A 17691-nucleotide genomic window follows, 5' to 3' on the forward strand; every position below is an offset into this window, starting at 1 on the left:
CCAAGGTAACATTAAAGACACATCACTCCACAGTGTACATATTTCAACAGTTAAAGCGAGGAAGAAGCATTTATACCTGGCGGTTTTGCTGCCTTGTCGCCAGGCTCAACTGTAAAATGCTAGGCACTGCCTATCCCATTTTAAGGATCCCCTCAGGAAAAGGTTTTCCAGCAGTGATCGTCGGGTGGGCACATGAGGAATATTCCGCCCCCAGTGGATACTATGGTTCCATTCAGGGCAGGCATACGGTATTTGGGATCGCGAGGGCACTGGATATAATTGGTTTTACTGTTATCTTGCATTGTGGTTCAGTTCGTTTCTGGCCATCTCAATAACAAACCACCGTTCACCTCAGTTGCAACTGCAAATTCCAGAACTCGTTGGTACTGTTCATCTGAATAATCCAAGTGACTCCAGACAGCAGACATTGCAAATGCATCGGGTTAAACAAAGTTAATTGAGTGTCATGACTTTTGTTCCATTGTATGTCATTTCCGTCAGTCAGACAGGCACATCTTTCAGTGTTGTCATTCATATTCACGTTACTCCCAGAATCTCAATGCATTTACATTCGTATCACTCTTGGAGATATTTAGCAATTTGGGCCAGTATGCTCTTGTAGTCAGAGGCATGCTTCATTAACATAACACTAATTTCCGGATGGGACCAAGAATAGGAATGCGCAGGCCACTCATCCTCATGGTATTAGCTATGATGTTTGCATGCTTCAAATTCAAAAAAGTGGAAAGGTTTGTAACAAGCGGATAGTTTAATTTAAGGATTTGGACAATCAGGAGATTTTGGGGGCTCAGTGGATATCTAGGAACAAAATCCCCATCGTCCAAAAGTGTCGGAATGCCAGACATAGGCTCGGGATACCTCATAGAATTTAAGTTATTTTACAGAATTGTTGCTTTAACTCTTTATATTTCCCTCAACCTTTCCCTCAACCTTACACATTTTCACATTTCGCTTTAATTATTCATATGTCCATTCACAGTCCCTTCTCAGGTTTTGGGAGTTCCATCCGCTGTACTTACGTCTATCCCCCAATCACATGCAGAATTTCTTCAACTGGCCCGGAAGGTAGCTTTCCATTCTTTCGTTCGCAAAATTTAATGTAGCCATGCTTCAAATTTGGCAATGAGACAGGTCACTGACAATGTATAAAGGAGTAAAACTAAGTGATCCTGACTGTTAATATTGATTTTGTGATTCGAGCTATTACAATTGACTATTAAAAATAATAAAAGAAATATTCAATATCTGCAAGTGAAGTGACCAAGAAATTTTAAAAATTGTCAATATAAATTGGAAATTCATTTTGTTCAGTATTAAATATTTCAAATGCAAAATGTGTACAGTTTAGAACTCTGAAATACACTATAATTGCCCGGTTCTAGTCCCTTAATTTAAATTTAAAATTTGGTTCAGTAAGTGCTCCTGATCAGTCATTGCGCATTTCCAATGTCGTTAAATGACTACAACTGCCTGAAAAGATGTTGTTTACTCAGATGATAAAAAAACTTGCAATGCATGAATAATAGCCGAATCCAAAGACACGATATCAACCATAATATATTAATTTTGTTACATGATTAATCACAACCTAATGTTGAACTTTAAACTTCTATTGTTATTGAGGGATTGGATTCCCTCGATAAGGCTACGGCTGGCAAAACATAATCACCAACGAAACACAGCAGTCTTAAAATTAAGTGGAAAAGAAAACGAGTCTGAAACAATAAAAAAAGGTTATAATGTTGTCTTTCGTCGTATCAAACTGATTTGAAGTTGAATAAGGTTGGCTTTTATGAAAGTGTAAAATAAATTTGTTAGAAACTGACAGGAGGACAGTCATGAACTGTAAAACGAACGGAAGTTAATATTTCATTTCATGATCACTGATTGATCCTTAATCTTAAAGTAGATTATGTTAAATTTTCAAGAAGGAAATCAGATTCAAAACAGTCCTGGGTCTGGAGCTCCAGGCAATAAAGCACAGCATTCAATCACATCATACAAATGTGCATTCAAACCGTTTCACAAAATGTTAAACTTTCCACAAGCTGTATAACTCTCTCGTTCATTCCCCCGCCCTCCTCCCCCCCCCCCCCCCCCCCCATTCTCTCTCTGTCTCACACACACCATGTATCAGTTTTTTTTAAGCTTGGGAATTTAGCTTCAAAAATCCTGGCTGTGGCATATCGTTGCTTAACCAAGTCTGCAAAATTGTACCGCTGGCCAGCGTATTTCTTAGCACAACAGCGTCTACCCTCCATAATTCATAAACAAAGAACAAACACTAAAGCAAATCGAAAAAAATACGAAATGCAACAAAGCAAGACAGTTCAAGCCGAACAGATACGTGCAGCCATGTAACGAACCAATGACTGGGGAAAATGGTTTTAATTTAAAAAAAATAATTGCCTCTGCCTCTTGCTTGTTGTGGACGATGACTGTTATCAAAAGGTTTACCGCAAGTGTAAAACGAGTTCTGAGGGAAATTCTCAGGAAAACGTCCTTGGTTCCACTTTGTGTCCCTCTTGGAAAATTAGATGTCCAATGGAGAGGACTGCCGCAAGTAAGGCAGTTTTCAGTAGGGCAGTCAGGAGCTCAGTGATATATACTTTTACAACTCAAACAGGCCGGGCCCGGATGCCTAGGGGTGTCCCTCTGTCGTACCCACGACTGCAGCCTAACTGGGTGCAGGGCTAATGCAATGACGGGCGGGTAGTTTTTGCAGTGCCTCCGCTTGGACTACAAATTCTGACTTTACACGGATTGGTGGTCTGTCTGCTCTCTGCTGATTCCACAAGGCCTTAAAGAACGATGGAGTTTATTAAGGTTGGCTTCAAACCAGTCCCAATTGTTTTGACTGCTGTGACCACAGATGACGGCAGGGAGTTTAACAGCACAGAGTTATACTGTGAAGTAATGGGGTTAAATTCCAAGCCCGATCGTCGGATTAGGGCTCATAACAGTCTCTAAAACGTTCAAAGAAGTCTTCAGCAGTCTCCTTATTTTGGGGTGAATTTCAAGGATACGAGTAAAGTCAATAGGATTTGCTGGTATGGCAGATGTAGCAGCAAGGACATCGTCTTGTCGTTTCTGATCTTGGGCTACCTCATTAGAGAGGGCAGTACAATTATTGTGATCAATACGTTCAGTGAAACGGGCATATTCAGTGACAGTGAGGATTGTTCAAGAAGAGCCCAAAGATCCTGGGTATAGCCATCATAAACGTTAATTGTGGTGTTTCAAAAATCACCGAACAGCTGTGGAATCTTCTGGCGGTGCGGTGTATTAATGAGGATGGATAAAATTTCATGTGGTTTCCAGGGACAGTAAATATGGATAGTGGCGTTTTGACCAGGAGTGCCAGCCTGTGGGTTCGGTAGTTCTGTCATGCAGAACATTTCGAATGTAGGTGCTTCGTCTACAGAGTTCTCGGAAGAGGAATTTACAGAGATTTCGAATTGCTACACGAGTTGTTAAAGAGAGGATCTATGCTGTTCCAATTTTCGCTGACATGGTCAGTGAACTGGAAAGGGAATGGGGGAACAGGAGTTTGCTTACCAGCCACTAGTGACTTCTCCTTTATTTTATGTAGGCCATTTTCTCGAGCACATTCATTTCTGAGAACCTCAATAGATTTCATGGCACCATCAGCAGTTAGTTCAATTCCCAATTTAGAGGCATTATCCTGCAATAAGCGCAAAACTGCATCTTTATGAATTTCATAACAGCATTGTCTCCACAGCCTAATTAATTCCTTCGATGTCGAGCACATGTTCTTTTGCCAAATCATCTGCTGGGCTGCTTTGATCAATTGAAAATTTTAGGGTTATTTAATGGCCACTGCTCATCAGCCAATGCTTTATTTATCATGGCAGAAATTTCCCGAAAGGCTTTGGAGTTTTCTGGAAACTTCTCACACATTTTTACTAACGGTGAAGACGGATCTTCCATCTTATCTATGTGATCACCCATCTCAAAAACAAACTGCCTTATCGAACTTAACAATTTAAGTGCCAATTTAAACAACGTAAATCCAACTGAATCGGAGTTTCTCAGCTGAGTTTCACGACACTGTCTCTCTTTGTTGCGAATTCCATCTCTCAAGTCTGTCCTAAGATGCCACTCTCCGCCACGGTCCGTCCGTGCGGAACAACGAGTCACCGCACCACATTCAGATATGGATCCCACGTGGGACCCCTCGGCTTCGTGATCAGTCAAAGAATTAACAGAGTGAGGTCTGTACATAGAAAGTTTATCAGTTTAGTAAAGTAATAAAACATGACCAATTTTGTCCAGCATCACAGACGTTAAAACCTCTGTGTTCCGTGCTGAAATTGCGCAATTACAGTAAAACAATACGTATTTTAATATGTTTTCTTTTAAAAGACAGTGCAGTCTTATTTACAAGAAAAGACCAAACAACTTTAACAAGGTGACACGATTGAAAGCAGGTTAATTCAACAATATTTCCTGGGAATTAGTTCTTATTTTATGAAGATCATCATGTTATGCTAGCAGTTCAAGTTTAGTTTGAGTTGTCAATTAATATTCATGATTTGTTTTGAAAAACTCCATTGTTTGCCTTATCTTCTATTTCAGCTAAGTCAGCAAAGCAGCAGTACAGGCTCAGAAAGTCAAATCATAACTTGCAGCCATTTTGTTATGTTAATAAAAAAACCTACATATATTTCTTTCTTCTGACAACAGCCAGGATTCAAACTTTGATTCTTCACCCTGACTTCTCAGTTCCCCTCGTTGAAATTTCTGTTAGTATTTCTGAGGGTTAGATTGGCCACGAGTATGCATTATAAATCACATGTCTCTCATTTATCTGGACTATACATACTAGCATCGTGCTTCCTGCAAATACTCTGTTCCATTTTCCAAAATCGTCCTTCTGCACCGCTTTTGTTGAAAGGACACCAGCTTTGATAAGGGAGAATACAAAATGTCCACCTTCTTCCTCACCTGTGGATTCCCAAACTCCGCAGGGCCCTCAGCCTCGTCCAAACTATCTCCTATACTTCTGTCCTCACCCTTTGTCTTCCCTCCCGCAAAAGTGATAGGTAGCAGTTGTCCTTATCTACCATCCCACCAGCAACCACATTCAGAGGATCATAGCTACCATCTCCAACGAGATGCCAACACCAGACAATTATTCTGCTCCATTTCCTTGTAAACCTTCCGCAGTGACCGTTCCATCCACGAAACCCTCATCCATTCTTCTTTTATTCGCAAACCCCATTCCCCAAAAGCCTCAAATCACTCACTGAAATTGTACCACCTGCCCATTTACCTCCTTACTCCTCAGTATCCAAAAGGCCAAAAGTACCTTAAAAGTAAAATTCACAGGACTTCACATAATCTAGTCTACTGTATTTGTTGCTCTCAATGTGTTCTCTTCGCCAGTGGGGAAACGAGGCATTTATTGGGTGACTCCTTCGCTGAACATCTACATTCTGTTTGCAAAAAAAGACGCTGTGCTTCCCGCTGCCTACCACTGTCACATTCTCAGGTGTTCCCTGGTCAACATCGCTGTCTCAGGTTGGCAAGAGTGCTTCAGCACAGGCTGGAAGAATATTACCTCATTATCCATTTGTCGACCCTGCAGCCTTCCAGACTCAAATATCGGATTCAATAACGTTTGGGTTTGAGCTCTACCATATCCTTTTCCCAATTCCCAGACACCAGGATTTGTTGTCGCATAGTCTGCTATTACACAGAACCGAATAGTCTTCATTGACAGCTACACACCGTCCCAGCGAGATTGCTATCCACGGTTTTTTCTCCCACTGTTCTCCTCTGTACTTTGTTTCTATCCCTACCTATGATTTCCTCATTACACACAACTCTTCGCCTTGGCTTCTAGAATTAGAATATCATTTATTGTCACATGTACGATAGACCAAAAGTGCAGGAGTACAGTGAAACTTTTTATGGCTATGAGTTGGAAAATCCAGTGTTGAACTGGGGTAGACCAAGTTAAAAATCACGGAACACTAGGTTATAGTCCAACAGGTTTATTTGGAAACATTAGCTCAAGGAGCGCCGCTCCTTCATCAGCTGTTTTTTGAGGGTAAGATCATCCTCAAACAGTCACAGAGATCTGACACATTAAACCATTTTTCGATTCAATGTTTCAACGTTTCAAATTCTGTATGCTGGTTTCTGGTCTTTGGTGTGCAAATTTCAGAACTTTTGTTAACTTACATTCTCTCTGAACTTACATCAATCCCTGAACATACAGCAATCCCTGAAATTTGCAACTCAAATTGATAGTGTTGTTAAGAAGGAACATGGTGTGTTCGTTTCAACTGGGAGACGGATTGAGTTTCAGAGTCATGAGGTCAAGCTTTAGCAGTACAAAACTCCGGTGTAGCCACACTTGAAGTATTGCATACAGTTCTAGTCATCACATTATAGGAATGATGTGGAAGATTTGGAAAGGTTCACATGAGATTTACGAAGACGTCGCATGGTATGGAGGAAAAGTCTTACGAGCAAAGAATGACAGACTTGAGGCTGTTTTCGTTGGAGAGCCGAAGGTTGATAGCTCACTTAATCGAGAACTATAAGATACTCAGAGGGTTTGATCGAGTGGACAATGAGTGCTTTCTTTCTTGGATTGTCATGGCCAGCACGAGGTGATATAGCTTTGAGTGTAATAGACACAGGACAGATGTGCGAGGTTTTTACTTCGTAAGGAATAGGGGCATAGTTCCCACTGCCTGCAGCAATAGTAGACGTGACAAATTTAATGGCTGCTAAATGGTCATTGGATAAACATGGAGGAAAATAGAATAGTGAAGGTTATATGGATTTCAGATTTGTTCCACAAAACATTGAGAGCCAAAGGGACTAACCTGCGCTGTGATGTTCTTTGTTCCATGCTGTATGATCACATACTCCACAATCACCTGACGAAGGAGCCGTGCTCTCGAAAGCTCGTGCTTCTAAACAAACCTGCTGGACTATAACCTGGTGTTGTGTGCCTCTTATGACGCCATTTTAGTACAGATACAAGTGCAACACTTCGGAGCAAAGAGAGGAATAAAAATTCGTTGAATTAAATACAGAAATAAAACATAGTTAAAAGGATAGTCGTTGCTGTGATGTAAACAAATTACAAATAAATATGACATTGCAGTAGCTGAGCGCTGGGGTGGCCACATGTGGTGTGATTGCCCGCACCAGACCCCCGTCGCACAACCAGACCCACTCCGCTCAAAGCCTCCACTCCGCTCCATGTCAGCTTTCACCTGGTCCAAGATAATTTTTCTCCAGAACTGCTTCCCCTCACTGGCCTCGGCCCTGGGAGTGTTTCACCTCCGTGGCCTCTGCATTGAGACTGCTTCCACTCGCTGGCCTCCGTACTGGGATTGTTTCCCCTCACTTGTTTCTGCATTGGGACTTTCACACCACAGTGGCCTCCACACTGGGACTGCTTCACTTCGCTAGTTTCCACACTGGGACTGTTTCACCTCACTAGCCTCCACATTGGGAGTGCATCCCGTCACTGTCTCCGTCCTGGGACGCTTCCCCTCACTTTTCTCCGCACTCAGACTATTTCAGCTCAGTGGTCACCGCACTGGGATGTTTCCCTCATGGACCATTGCAGTGGAACTGCCTCCCCACACTGGTTTCTGCACTAGGACTATTTGAACAGTAGCCTCTGCACTGGGACTGCTTTCCCCCACTTGTTTCCGCACTGGTACAGTTTCGTCTCATTGGCCTCCATACTGGCACTGCTTCCCCTCACTGGCCTCTGCATTGGGACTGCATCCCCTCACTGGCTTCTGCACTGCCACTTAATTCACCTCAGAGATCTGTGCTCTGGGATACGATTCACAACACTAGCTTTCAAGCTGGAATGACTTCCCCTCACTTGAGTCCACACTGGTATATGATTCCCCTCGCTGGCCTCTGCACTAGAGCGCGATTCTCCTCACTGGCTGCTGCACTGGCAATCTGTTCTCCTCACTGTCCTTTACATTGTGAATCGATTCTCCTCGCTGCTCTCCGCATTGGGAATTTATTTTCCTCATTGGCCTCTGCACTGCATATCGATTGTGCGCACTCATCTCAAAAATGGGATTTGATCCTCCCAATACTTATTAAAGGGTTGGACATTCTGGAGGCAGGAAACATGTTTCCGCTGATGGGTGAGTCCCGAACCAGAGAACACAGCTTAAAAATAATGGGTAGGCAATTTAGGACAGAGGTGAGGAGAAACTTCTTCTTCCAGAGAGTGGTGGATATGTGGAATGCTCTTCCCCAGAAGGCAGTGGAGGCCCAGTCTCTGGATTCGTTTTAGAGAAATTTGAATAGCGCTCTGAAGGATAGTGGAATCAAGGGTTATGGAGATAAGGCAGAAACAGGATACTGATTGAGGATGATCAACCATGATCATAATGAATGTTGGTGCACGCTCGTAGGGCAGAATGGCCTTCTCTTGCAGCTATTGTGTACTGTCTATTGCCTGACCTTGTCACTGAGATTGCTTCCCCTCACTGGCCTCCACATTGGTATTTTTCTTCCTCAGTGGCCTTTTCACTGGGACTGCTTCCTTTTTATGAGTTTCCACACTGGGACTGTTTCAGCTCTGTTGACTCTGCAATAGGACTGCACCCCTCATGGTGCTGCACTCCTGGAATGCTTAGCCTCACTGGCCTCCACACTGGGATTAATTTCCCTTACTGGCCTTCGCACTGAGACTGCTTCTCATCACTGTCTTCTGCACTGGGACTGTTACCCCTCAGTGGCCTGCGCTCTGGGATTTTTTTCCCTTTACTGCTCTCTGAACTGGGGCTCGAACTTGGCCTATAAACTTGGATTCTATTCTCCTCACTGGCCTCCGCACTGAGCCTCGACTCGCTTCACTGATCTCCACACTGGAAATCAATTCTCCTCTCTGGCCTCCGCACTAAGACTCATCTCCCTTCACTGACATCTGCACTAGGATTCGATTCTCCTCACTGGCCTGTATACTGTGAATCGATTCCCTTCACTGACCTCGTCCTTGGAACACGATTCGCCTCATTGGGCTGTGCAATAGGAATCGATTCCCCTCACTGGCCTCCGCATCAGGACTTGATTCACTTCACTGGTCTTCACACTGGGCCTCCATTCCCCTCATTATCCTCTGCACTGCGAATCGAAACCCTCACTGGCCTTTGCACTTGAACTCGATTCCCCTCGCTGGGCTCTGCAAGGGAACTCGATTAATCATCGCAGGCCCCTCTACACTTAATTTCGAATCTCCTCACTGGCCTCTGTACTGTGAATCGATTCCCTTCAATGGTCTCTGCACTGGAACGTGATTCTACTCACTGAGCTCTGCAATGGGATTCGATTCTCCTCACTGGTCGATGCAGTGCGTTCGATACCCCTCACTGAACTCCTCACTAGGCTTTGACATCCATCACTGTCCTCTGCACTGGAACTGCTTAGTCGCACTGGTACTGGTTGGCCGCACTGGCCTCCAAACTGGAACTGCTTTCCATCACTGGCATACTCACTGGGACTGCTTCCCCTCACTAACGTCCAAACAGGGAGTGTTTCCCCTCACTGGGCCCTGCACTCGGACAGTTTCTCTCAGTGGTGTCCACACTGAGACAGTATCCGCTCACTTGCCTCTGCACTGGTACTGCTTACCCTCACTGGCCTCTGCACTGTGTCTTGATACCCCTTGCTGTCCTCTGCACTGGTAATCGATTCTCCTCACTGGCCTCGGAATTGAGTATGGCTTTACCTCACTGCCCTCTGCACTGTGACTCGATTCGTCTCACTGGCCAACACTTTGTGATTCGCTTCTTCTCACTGGCCTGTGCACTGGGCCTCAATTCCTCTCACTGGGCTCCATAATGGGACTCGATTTTCCTCAGTGGCCAACACACTCTGAGTGGGTTCCCCTCGTAAGCCTCCGCATTGGGTAACAATTCCCCTCATTGGCCTCAGCATTGGTACTCGATTCCTCTGAAAGGCATTAACACTGGGTATCGATTTGACTCCCCGAAATCTGCACTGGCAATCGATTTCTTTGACTGCGTCCATACAGTGATTTCATTCCCCTTAATGGTCTCTTAAATAAGACTCGATCCCTCTCACAGGCCTTCACACTGGGTGTTGATTCTCCTCACTGGCTTCCACACTGTTACTCCATTTGTCTCACTGTTCTCTGCACTGGGACTCTATTCTTCTCAATTGATTCCAGACTGAGTATCTATTCCCCTCACTGGCTTCTGCACTGTGATTCAATTACTCTGACTGTCCATCATACAGGTTACTGATCCACTTCATTAGCCTCTGTACTGGGGTTCGAGCCCCTCAATGGTCTTCACACTGGGTATCAATTCACCTCAATGGTTTCTGCTCTCGACTCACTACATCTCCCTGGCTCTGCACTGGAACGCCACTCCCCTCACTAGCTTCCGAGATAGAACTCGTTTCCAATCACTGGGTTCTGCACTGTGTCTCAATTATCCTCACTAGTCTCAGCTCCCATTTGCCTCCGTCTCAGCTCATCTATTTACTCCGGGCGACATCAACCTTGAACGCACATCTCCCAGGGATGGAACACATAAAGAGTCGTTTATGTACTATTATAAATGCTGGATGGAGGTATTTGCAATTGAAAACAGCAGGCAAATCATGTTGTCCTGACGGCCTTTGTCTGCTCTTACTTTGCATTTTACTGTCTCTGAATGAGTGGAACTGGTATTTTCAAACTATAAATTTTCTGCAGTTGTGATTTTTCCTATTGCTCATTGTTTTGCAGGTAATCAAACCCAGGTTACCGGTTTGGAATGCAGCCAAATTCACCATGACCGCACAATGTTTCTACATGGTAACACATCATAATCACCAAACACACTTAAAAAAGACTTTGATACTGGCAAACTAAACAGTGTTAATATTGATGAACGGAAGGTGATATAAGGTCAAGAAGTAATAATCTATACGAAGAGGTGTTTTAAGGAGCACCTTAAATAGATCATCTTTCAAAGGTGGAGCGCGAAAGAGTGGGCAGCACTGTGGTACAGTGGTTTGCACTGCTGCCTCACGAGACCAGGGTTCAATTCCTGCTTCAGGCGACTCTTTCTGTGGAGTTTGTGCATTCTCCCTGTGTCTGCGTGGGTTTCCTCTTGTTGCTCGGTTTCCTCCCACAATCCAAGAAAATGTGCGGTTTTGGTGAATTGGCTGTGCTAAATTGCCCGTAGTCTGACGTAAATGTAGGGGAATGGGTCTGGGTGGGTTGTGGCTCGGTGTGGACTTGTTGGGCCGAAGGGCCTGTTTCCACACTACGTAATCTAGTCCAGAGGTACCCATGGTTGGGCATGATTTCCCGCGCCAACACATGAGCTTGGAAAGGAACAAATAAAGAAAAGGAATGATATCAGTGAACAGAGAGGGGAAGAAGTAAACTATTGTTGAAAATAAATTTGCAATCAGACGACACAAAATGTTTAGAGGACTCTTTATAAGAATGTTTTTGTAAAACTTTGTCAAATGTGTGCATCAAGGAATTTTGTGAGCAAAATTAGAGAGTGTCCTGTAGTCGCACTTCACACTCTGGCTTGCAGTGAACGATGATCCTTTACTGCAAGTCAGTTACTTTGTATCTGCTCCACTCTCTGAGAACTTATTGCTTGGGCAGACCGTAATTTTTGTGCATAACCTTATGCCTCTTTCCGTTTGCTTTTGTAGTTTAGGTTTGTACTGCTGTTGCTCATTGCTATCAGAACGTTACTCTCATTTGCTTCTCCAGTCTTTTTAATTTTGCTTCTCAAGTAGAGTCATTCCTTTCCATTAGAAAAGGAGTTTTATCTTGTTGCTACTCCTCCTTCTCCTTTCGTTCCATTCCTCACCTGGAATTCTCATTCCATTACCCGTATATTTAATGTTGTCTCTGACTTACTTGGATGTATTCATCAATGGTATTAGTTTTATAAATATATATGAAACTGTATGTTTTAACTGGTCTCTGATTTTTTTCTGCGTCACCACATAAATAACTGCATTTGTGCAACAACTTAGTTTCCGCAGCATAAATGCAACTTGTCGAAAGAGAAGAAAAGCATCCTTATCCAAGGAATATCCAGCATTAAAGAACCACAAAATATACAACAACCATAGAAGTAAGAAGCTGGCAGACATGGTCAAGAGTAAAGTAACAGAATGCCTTCTGTTCTCTATCTCTTGGTCATTCTCTATGTTCCTCAGTTCTTTACGCTCCTTAATGGCCTCGAAGATACGTCTGGCAGTCAGAATGTTCATAAAAATAATAAAACTGAATGGAAACATTGGTGTTAAAAAAGTTTCAAAATATTGAAAACTTGTCCACCGAGGGTCAGAATAATAATTGGACCTCATAGCGCAGTGCCACGCCACATTGTTGATAATCCTCCAGGGTTTAAATCGAAAATAGTTGGGGATGTTCTTTAAAGCAAAGAAAATGCAGATTGTTGCTAGAACTCCCATTGCAGTTTTCTTTTTGCAATAATTAGTTTTTAGCTGATGAAAACAAATGGCGACAAATCGATCAAAAGAACAAGCAACAGTGAACCAGACAGAACAATCTATAGTCCAGAGGCTCAAGGCACTGAAAGCACTACAAGCAGGAGTGAGGTCCAGGAAACATGGCGGATAGTAAAAAATTCGAAATAAACCAAGTATGACATCAAAAAGAATGTAGAGGAGACCGGACGCAGCCATAGCCAGGAGATAGAGAGTGCTGCATGTCGACAGACCACATTGTCCATGAGCTAGAATTAGAATCACCATGAGAACAACTGCCAGGGTGAGAATGGAAAACAAAAAGAGACTTTAAGTTTCTGATAAAACACTGTCCGTGACTGAATATGGCTATCAGTAATTGCAGGAAGATAATTGTTTCATGGACTCCAAGTTTTCTTTCTGCAATTAATGATTTCATTGACTTTGAAGGTTACTCTGACAGGCTGGAGATTCCAACAAGACCACAGCATCCACACAAAGACACTCCTCCCAGACTGTCTTCTTGTAAACGGAGGTTCTCTTCCTAGAATCAGAGCCATTTGAAACTACATATTCCCATCGAGTTTTCCAGCAACCTTCATGGAGAATTGAACGACAGCTGAGCATCAGACACTTATGCATACAATCATACTTGATAGCCAAAGACAAGATAATAATCTCAAACGAATGCGACTGGGAGGATCTTCACAAAGACAAGCAATAATGGTCTCTTGTTACTGTTGTCATTTGTTACTGTTTCAAAGGATAACCATAACAAAATGCAACGTGAGAAACATACTGTTGGACAAAGCAATGTGATCTTTTGTGGGAGCACGGCTGCCATAACACTTTGTACCCCAATATTGAGCATTTTTCCATGAATGACAGAACTCACACTTCTTTTTAGAGAATCGAATAATTTAACAATACTAATCATAGTTGGAACGCTGTGATCAACACTCCACTGATTAATCTGTCTTCACAAATATCATGTCCTCACACATTCAGAATCTGAGAAAAAACACACTGGAATGTCAAAGCTATCCGTGCTCCCCTCACTTATCACTCCATAACTACTTGCTAAACTCAAACATTGCCCACGTTATATTTGGGTTCCCATTTGTAGCAAGCTGCCTGTGTTAGATCCACGAACAAAATGCCTTCTTATTAAACAAAGGGAAACACCGGGTGTCACAAAGATGTGTCTTTAGAAAACCCATCTGCACCATAGCACGCTTCGCACGACCAGAGAGCGAGCGCGAGAGAGCGTGCACCCCAGAGTTAGAGAGAGAGAGATTTTTTTGACCGGTCAAGGCCGGAGCTAAGCTCAACTTCATTACGTGCTCATCAAAATGGATCAGAGTTAACACATTTTAGAGAAAAAGAATCCTATTCAGTGAAACAGACAATGCTGCAAATTATTTGATTTTAATCAGAAAATGTGAATACTGTCTGATGGTATTTGCCATGCAATTTTAAAACAAATATATCATTTGTAGGTAGAAAAAAGAATAATTTACTGCATAAGCTCAATCAAGTTAAATTGTTACAACTCTTACCAGGAATACCAATAGCAACAACGGCGGTCACATACACTCTGTGGACCATTTCCAGTGGAACATACATTTTGTTGTCTGTTAAAAAAAAACTGTCCCTTTCTGTGGCTGTCAATCACACGGAAATGGAGCTGACACAGTTCGGGAGAGGTAATTTTATATTGTGCGGTGTCTCCACTGGGAAACAGCGATTGCAACTTCAGTTTATTTTTATCCTTTTGCGCAAACAGATTAAGACAACAGATTTATTTTAATTATGTGTGTCATTGACATTTAAGTCTTCATCTGAATACCTCAAGGACTGGTATAATGTGATCATATTGAATCTGCATTGTTAATTGAAACTTGTCCTCAAACAACGATATTAGTATTCTTTAACAGACATGGTCAGTCCCGTTAATATCTAAATATTTTTTGGATATTCTTTAAAATGATGCCGTTCATGTTGCTGAGGTTATTTAGTCATTCAATACCCGAATGTTACAGAGCTCATTGACACCTGTTCCTGTACACCCCGTTATACCACTGCGTTGCTTTTCACAACTCATTTAATTAGTTCTATGAATGAGCACTCTTATACAGAACCTGAAGTTGATAGTGAATGCAACAACACCTGGAACTGACAGTCGGCACTATTTTCTCAAAGCAAAGACAAAGCAAATCCAAACCTTAAATTTGACGTCCTAGAATGAAGACATTACAGAAGATAGAAGAGGCCTTCCTCTCCATCGAGTTTGTAACGAAAAAATTACACAAAAGCTACATGGGTCTGTCTCCACATCCGTTAGTACATCGTCTTGAAGGTTAGGACAGTTCAAGTGCTCAAGCAACTACTTTTAAAAGTTTTCAATATTTCCAATTTAATTAGACTCTCTGACAAATCAGAGCAGACCTCAACTTCTAGGCGTCTCGCTTTTCCAAACTTCCTGCCATTCATATGAAAATTAAGCCTCCATTTTTTCGCTCATCGACGAAGGGGAAGTACAGATTTTTTGCAAGGTTATTGAAGGTTTGTAGCACAGGTTGAGGTTTAGGGTGTAGGTTTGTTCGCTAAACTGTACGTTTGATCTCCAGACGTTTCATTACCTGGCAAGGTAACATCATCAGTGGCGGCCTCCAGGAAAATCGAAGCTGTTGTCTCCTGCTTTCTATTTATATCATTCTCCTGAATGGGGTTCTTGGGGTTTGTGGTGATGTCATTTCCTGTTCGTTTTCTGATAGGTTGATAGATTGCATCTGGATCTATGCGTTTGTTTATGGCATTGTATTTGGAGTGCCAGGCCTCTAGGAATTCTCTGGCATGTCTTTGCTAAGCCTGCCCCAGGATAGATGTGTTGTCCAAGTCAAAATGGTGTTTCGTAACACCTGCAAACTAACTCAGCAGACCACAAAGCCCTCGTCCAGATCATTTGTCTGGACCACAAACAACAGTAGCCCCAGCACCGATCCCTATGGAGCACCACAGGTTGCTATTCTCCATTTCGAGAATCTCCCTTCAACTTCTCCTCTCTGTCTCCTGTTGCTTAACCAGTTCCATATCCACCTAATTAGAACTCCTTGCACACCATTTGCCTTAACTGTTTCCATTAGTTTACCATTGGGAACCTAATCAAACGTCTTTCTAAAGTTCATGCTTAAGACATGTACAGCGCTTCCTGCATCAATCAAATTGTTTGCTTCCTCAAATAACTCTGTTAAGTTTGTAAGGCACGATCTCACCCGAAAAGAAACATGTTTCCTATTACTGATAAACCTATTGTTTTCCAAATATAACGAGATTTTATCTGTCAGCACTGTCTCCAGCAGCTTTCTCACCACTGGCATCAGGCTCACTGATGTGTAGTCACCTGGACTACCCCTAGTAAACTTCTTGTACAGGGGAACAATATCAGCAACCCTCCAGTCCCCCAGTACTTTACCTGTGTTTAAGGATGCTACAAACATATCTGACAGGGCGCCAGGTGTTTCGCTTCTCGCTTTCCTCAGAAACCTGGGATTGGTCCCACCAGGTCCTGGGGATTTATCCACCTTAATAACATTTAGCTACCCAATACATCTTCCTTCTTATGTCAACGTGAACCGGAGTTAACAAACTTCTATCTCTAATCTCAACATTCATCATGTACCTCCCCTCAGTGAATGCTGATACAAAGTAATCATTGATGACATCAGATTTTCTCAGGTTCGACACACAGTCGTCCTGCATATCCTTTCGTGGATAATCCTTTTCTCTAGTTACCCTCTTGCTTCTTATGTAAGAATAAATGGTCATGGCGTTCTCCTTAATTCTTCTCGCTAAAGTTATTTCATTACCACTTTTAGCCCACTTGATTCACATTTAAGACTAGTCCGACTCTCCCGCTTTTCCCCAAAGTCCCGTTCTTTTCCTGGATGCCTGGGCCTTACGTACGCTTCACTTTTCCTCTTGGCTATTCGAACGAATTCTCCTGTCCTCCAAGGTTCACGAATCTTGCCTTTCCTATCCACTGTTTTCGAAAAAAACATGCCTATTCTGCATTATCTTCAATCTATCTTTGACAGACTCCCACAAAGCAAATGCGCACTTCCCTTCAAGTAGGGTGTCCAATCGATATGTCACAGCTCCTGGCTAATGTTGATATAATTGGCCTTGCCTAGTTTAGTACTCTTCCCTTGGGACCATTCGCATCTTTGCCTATGAATGTTGTAAAACTTACAGAATTGTGCTCACCATTCCCAAAGAAATACCCCATGTCTCATTCCACAACACCAGGTCCAATATTCCCTCTCCTGGGTATTTACATACTGCTCTAGAAAAACCTTCTTACATGCACCTTACGTATTCTGCCTCATCCAGACCTCTGACAATAAATGTATCCCCGTTAATAATGGGAAAATCAAAATCTGCCATCACAAACACACTGTTGCGACAACATCTTTCAATAATCCGTTTACCTATGTTTCTTCTACCTCACGTTCACTGTCGGGAGGCCTGTAATACAAATGCAAGAACGAAACTGCATCCTCCGTTTCTCAGATCCACCCATAATGCCTCACTGTCCAAGCCCTCCATAGTGTCCTCCTTTAGCTCGGCCATGGTTTCATCACTGACCAGCAATACACCTCCTCGCCCCCTTTTACTTCCAGTCGAGGTGACGACCATTTGAGCTGGGAAATCCTGTTAAAGCTGGACAACACTTTGTTTCGGCCACAACTCGAGCATTGTGTGCAGTTCTGGTCACTGCAGCACAGGGAGGATGTTATTGTCCTGAAAGGAGTCAAAAGTAGATTGGACAACATGTTGCTGGCCTGTGCAATGTAGCTGTAAACAGCATGCCAGATAATTTCGAGTTCCTTCTATGGAGCAGAGATTGGGGTACATAAGATTGTGAGGGATGTGGACGTGGTAAATTGAAAGCAGTAGTTTCCAGGGTGTAGGCTTGCTCGCTGAGCTGTAGGTTTAATATCCAGACGTTTCATTACCTCGCTAAGTAGCTTCATCAGTGGCGACCTCCAAGTGAAGAGAAGCTGTTGTCTCTGCTTTCTATTTATATCTTTCTCCTGGATGGGGTTCATGGGGTTTGTGGTGATGTCAATTCCTGTTCATTTTCTGAGGGGTTGATAGATGGCATCTAGATCT

Source organism: Chiloscyllium punctatum, chromosome 14, assembly GCF_047496795.1.
Source record: "Chiloscyllium punctatum isolate Juve2018m chromosome 14, sChiPun1.3, whole genome shotgun sequence".
Lineage (NCBI taxonomy): Eukaryota > Metazoa > Chordata > Chondrichthyes > Orectolobiformes > Hemiscylliidae > Chiloscyllium > Chiloscyllium punctatum.